Here is a 6,012-nt window from a genome sequence, read left to right on the forward strand (position 1 = left end):
TTTTGAAACATTTTGAGGGAAGTGGCCTCAAATGAAGGTAACAACAAGGAAAAACACGCGGCCAGGAAAGCAGAAGCCTGTAAACCAAAGGCAAAGAACCCAATTGGAGGAGAACAGCTGAGTGTTTCAAGAGGAGTCACAGAAGGTACTCCTGGAGAGGCAGGTTGCTAGGCTTGAACGGGGACTATTTTTATTTGTGTTTATCTAAAAAATAAGATATAAGATTGACTGATATTTTAACACATGGGACTGACCGTGGAACTCTGGCCTACAACTGAAGATATCTGGGGTCAATATGGAAAATTAATGTTTAAAAAGAACCAAATTCCCTGTCGTTTCTCCTAAAATCTGTCCTAAATCTCTCCTGTCTGCATGCAGCTAGCATCCAAGGGCACTTCCTAGGTGTCTGTGATGTCATTTCCTTTTGTAGCTGTTAGTTCCCTGCAGTGTCTACGCTTTATTCAACCCAGGCTTTCTGATAACAGATGTGATTTCCAGCTGTGTCTACATACCAACCGCAGCGGGTTCATTAATAACAATTATTAAGTACTTTGTGTTACAAATTGAGCTTGTAGCAACAGAGAAAACATCCCGTCACTTGTTTTATGGCCTCTTGTCAGAGCTAACTATAAATCCCCATTATCTCAACATTATCAGCACTACAACATGGGACTAAGCATGAGTCATGAATAAAACTTTCAAACAGCTCCATCATTCTGGAAAGAACAGAGCATAAATGAACACTTGACGGTGTCATGTTATATGTGAACTTAAATAATAGCTCAGGCCTTCCTGTCAGCTAATTATGCAAATTATTATTTTTAAGACTTCCATTTGCAGTTGCATGGCTGGTTCATTCATTTAGACACGCAATTAGAATTCAATAAGCTCCCAGCCCATGCGCTGCCCTCACGTAACCCAAGAGTTCCTACGAATGATGTATGAAGACCAGTGAGAATGAAGAGAAAAAAGTTTCAACTGAGAGAACGTCTCCTGGGATTATAGGGAGTGGGGGGGGGCAAGGGGGGAGGATCACATTTTCTCTGAATACTATATTTTACTGGAGAAATTGTTAAATTGGGGAAGATTAATAGAGGAGGAACCACAAACTGTATTCATTATTGCTTCCTGGGTGGAAGCCCATATGGATTTTCAGTCAATTGTAAATATATTTATTTAGTTATAGCTCTGTGTTGGGTCCAAGCTGTCTTAAATGATGAAGACAGGACAGGAAGAGAAACTGAACACGTACATTTAATTTGTAAGAGAAAAATGGCCAATAAGCACATGAAAATTGTCAAAGCTTACAAAGATATGCAAATTTAAACCACTAGACATTATTTTTCGTGTTTTAAACGTTAATTCTAGTATTGGGGAGGAGGCAGTGAAATTGGAAATCTGATCATCTGCTAAAAGGTGTATGAAGGGATCCAAACGTTTGGCAATATCAACCAAGAGTTCTAAAAGTGCCCATTACTTTTTTTTCAGTTGAGGTATACACTGCGTGTCCAGATTATTATGACCACCTAACGTTTGTAGGCAAATTAGCTATAATTTCGCACTGAACTTGCTAGAGGGCCTGACCATTATAAATAGGGAAGCAGGTTGTTTACCACGACGATATAAGTGATTTTTTTCCTGACGATATGGGTAAACAACGTGATTTAACAGCCTTTGTATGTAGAATACACACACACACACACACACACACACACTGAGTGGCCAGATTATTATGACCACCCCATAAGTACTTCGTTGGGCCACCTTTTGCCTTCAATACTGTGGCAATTCTTCTTGGCATTGACTCCACGAGATGTTGAGAGGTGATGCGAGGAATCTGACACCATGCCTGTTGAGTAGCACTGTCCAGTTCTGTGAGATCTGATGGTTGTGGAACCAGCTGTCTGATGGCTCTTTTAACTTCATCCCACAAACGCTCAATTGGATTGAGATCTGGTGGTTGTGGGGGCCACCTAAGCAAGGTACAGTCTCCCTCATGTTCTTGAAACCACTCCTGCACATTACAAGCACGGTGGCATGGTGCATTGTCTTATTGGAAGAAGCCATCTCCATTGGGATACACCATCAACATGATAGGATGAACTTGATCAGCAACGATACTTACGTATGTTGTGCTATTCAGATGTTGTTCCACACAAATTAAAGGGCCCAAATCATGCCAGGAAAACATGCCCCAAACCATAACACTGCCCCCACCAGCTTAAAGTGTTGTACTCATGCATGTGGGGTGCATGCTGTTTTCCCCAAATTCTCACTCTGCCATCTGCATGATGCAACTGGAAACGTGATTCATCGGACCACATGACTTTTTTCCAATGCTCAACTGTCCAATCCTTGTGTTCCTGTGCGAATTGGAGACGTTTTATCTTGGTAACTGCAGACAGCAAAGCTGTTTCGAACAGGCCTTCGGCTTCCATATCCCATACGATGCAGTGTACGGCTAATTTGCCTACAAATGTCAGGTGGTCATAATAATCTGGCCACTCAGTGTATAAAAAAAATAGCTACGGTAACAACCAGAGACCAGAACACAAGGCCCCTGGCCCAGGCTGGCCCCACCCCCCAGGGATGGTTAGGGGCGCCCCTAGGCAACAAAGATAGAGTGCGAGTTTGATGGGGGGAAAGTCGAAGAAACAGGGGGGAAGGTCTTAAGGGTCTGCGGGGTTGGCGTGATCGCCCGGAGTAGGTGTGGAGTGTGCTGGGGAAGGAAGAGGAAAATCTAATTAGAAAACGGCTCAGCACAGTACCTTTCTCATTGCGAACCAGGATGGCACCAGCCGGGGACTGAACGGGCGGTTGTCTCATGAGTCCGCTTGGGACCCACATGTTCATGGCAGCGGCTGTGCTCCCGAAACGTCACTGATTCCAAACAGTGAACAGCTATCAACGCCAAACAGAAAAACCCTCTCCAACTACAGGTCCTGGACTTGCAACGCGACTGAAGGAAACACCGCTTAAGGAGGAGCTAGAAGAACCGGAAGTGTGCGACCAGAGGATTGTGGGGTCGTGGAGGAGCCTGGGTGACCAGAGGATTGTGGGATTGTGGAGGAGCCTGGGCGCCTACCGCTGGAACGTGAGCCTGTTATTGCGCATGTGCATAGTCAGCCCGCTAGTCCTCAGTCTCGCAGTATTTGGACGTGACTCCTGGCGGGAAATTATTTGTTTGTTGCCTTGGTTTGAAGCTGGGACAAGAGCCGCGAGTACGACCAGCTCCACGAGGAGCACACACGCACCTCCCAGGAGTTGCAGATGAAGCCACCGCAATGGAAGCCTTCAATGAAACCATTAAGATCTTTCAAGAGCAGGACCAGACTCAAGAGAAGTGCAGCCAGGAGTACCTGGAGCGCTTGGCGTGAGGGCAATGAAAACGAGATGCGGAGGATCCCGCTGAACTCAGAACCGCATCGCTGAGATCCACGAGCCGCACGAAGCTGGAACAGGAGCTGCAGACACAGGCCTTGGACAACCGGGAGATCGATCAGCGCATGAGCAGCCTGAAGCCAGACCTCATGCAGCTGCGCAAGATCCGAGAGCAGTGCCCCCTATGGCTCAGCCAGAAAGGCGCCCGGCAGAAGAAAATCAACGAGTTTTGGGGAATCAAAAATAAGACTGAAGACCAGTATGCACTGATGGAGAATGAGGATGACCTCCCCCACCATGAGGATCGAACCTGGTATGTGGGCAAGAGCAACCGCACGCAGGCTGAGGAAATGCTGAACGGCAAGCAGATGGTACCTTCCTCATCCGTGAGAGCAGCCAGCGGGGCTGCGATGCCTGCTCTGTGGTGGTGGAGGGCGATACCAAGCACTGTGTCATCTGCTGCACGGCCACTGGCTTGGGTTTTGCAGAGCCCTACAACCTGTATGGGTCTCTGAAGGAGCTGGTGCTGCATTACCAGCACCCCTCCCTCCTGCAATACAACGATGCACTTACCGTCACACTGGCACATCCAGTGCAAGCCCCGGGTTCCCAGCCCACTGATTCATACAGAGCAGGACTCCATCTTTCTGTCTGTCTCTCTTCTTTGTGAATCTTTCTCTGTCTCAATCTCTCTCTTGCTTTCTCTGAGTCTCTCTCTTCCTGTCACTCTATCCCCATCTCTGTCCTCTCTGTCTCTCTTAGTCTCTGTACCTCTAAGTCCCTGTTAGAGGAGCATACATCCTCCACCTCATGCCCCCTTTCCCCACTTCCCTCCCCTGGCTCTGGCTGCCCCCACCAGTTCCTACAGTTCCCCCAAGATCCTCCTGCCTGTACCTGCCATGTTTACAAAGGCCCCTGGGGTGCTCAGCACCAGCCTGGTGCCCTGACGTTTAAGCCATAGACGTGGGGTCAGGGCAGGAAGAAGGCAGGAAGGAACTTTGCTGGGCCACTTCCAAGAACCTCGGCTGTGACATTTGGGTCCAGCAGTTAGGGGGATCAGGCTGGCAAGCAGAGTGGTTAGGAGCCAGTGGTCCCGGATTGCGAGAGGGATGTCCGACGGCCGGTTTAGGCCTGATCTGCGGGATCAGACCTAAACTGGCAGTCGGACATCGCCCAAAAGGTCCCGGATTGTGAGAGGATGCAGGCCGGGCTGAGGAACACACACCCCCCGCCTCTCCCCCCCCTGCATGAATTCCGTGCACCGGGCCTCTAGTTTAACATAAAAGTGTTCACAGAGCACTTTAAATAGGTTATAAATGCTATGAATAGTATAATTTCAAATATGCTATTTTTACACACACACATATCATGCACCTATTCACAAGGCTAAAAGAAATACCCTAAAATATTAAAAAATTTAATGATGAACTATGAATATTTTTATCTTAATAATTTTCTATATTTTATAACATTTCTTTCAGTGGGAGAGACAGTTTCTAACAAATCTGGCTCGTAAAGATTTCAAGTCACATTTTTTCCAGACCTTTCCTAACCCGTATTCAGTGGACCTGTCTAACCTTGTCTTTCACAGAGTCCAGCATAACACTGGTCAAATCCTTTTGTTCACAGCTCCCAATCATGCCCTGCTTTCCCACTCAGCCTTTGCTCACGTCACCTTTCACAACTATGCCCAAGGAAACGACAGTAGCCGAACAATATTAATAATAATACATTAATGAATTCAGCCTCTGCCTAGAATCATGTAGAAACAAAAATACCCCAACAGTCCAAAGTAATCAACCCCAAAAAGTCTTTTATTTAATTAATCCCTCACAGCCACACTGCTAAGAGCCCATTGTGCCTCCTCCGTATTGCCCTCACAGCCCAATAATGTAGCTTACTTCATCATGCCCACAGCTGTTCTCACCTTCCTTTAACCTCCCCTCTTTAGCCTTGTCCTCTCCCTTTTCTATATCACATGTTTGTCGCTAACCAGTCCTCTATGAGAGAGTGAGTCTCAGTTTTCACATCTGTAAAGAAGGTAGAATAATAAACCCTGCCCTACCAATATCCTAAGATGTGAGGTTTAAATATTTTAAAGCTGTAAGGCCGTGTACATGCTGTGACTGTTGTACCCCTTTTTCTCATTCATGCAGCAGGTATTATTAATGTGTAATCAGTGCTCTGCCCACACTATTTTACCCACAACTACGAAATTATACTAGACTAGAGGCCCAGTGCATGAGATTCATGGATTAGGGTGGGAGAGTTGGGGGGTTGGGGGAGGTCCCTCAGCCCGGCCTGCGCCCTCTTGCAGTGCAGGACCCCTTGGGGGATGTCCACCTGCCGGCTTAGGCTTACTCCCCCTGGGGATCGAGCCTAAGCCGGCAGTCAGACATCCCTCTTGCAGTCTGGGGCTCTAGCAATCCAGGATCCCTTGCTCCTTACCGCCCGCCTGCAGTGGAGGCAGGAGAGGTTCCCCCCATCACCGCTGCACTCACCAGCCATGAGCCTGGCTTCTGGCTGAGCGGTGCTCCCCCTGTGGGAGCACACTGACCACCAGGGAGCAGCTCCTACATTGAGCATCTGTCCCTGGTGGTCAGTGCATGTCATAGCAACCGGTCGTTCGCC

The 6,012-nt window shown here is 47.6% G+C and overlaps 1 pseudogene; it reads left to right on the forward strand.

The window, feature by feature from the left end:
* The window catches only part of LOC102432762, a 5,865-nt pseudogene extending 1,696 nt beyond the window's left edge, over window positions 1–4,169 (forward strand).
* The last annotated feature ends 1,843 nt before the right edge of the window (window positions 4,170–6,012 follow it).

The sequence above is a fragment of the Myotis lucifugus genome, unplaced genomic scaffold, assembly GCF_000147115.1.
Source record: "Myotis lucifugus unplaced genomic scaffold, Myoluc2.0 scaffold_225, whole genome shotgun sequence".
Lineage (NCBI taxonomy): Eukaryota > Metazoa > Chordata > Mammalia > Chiroptera > Vespertilionidae > Myotis > Myotis lucifugus.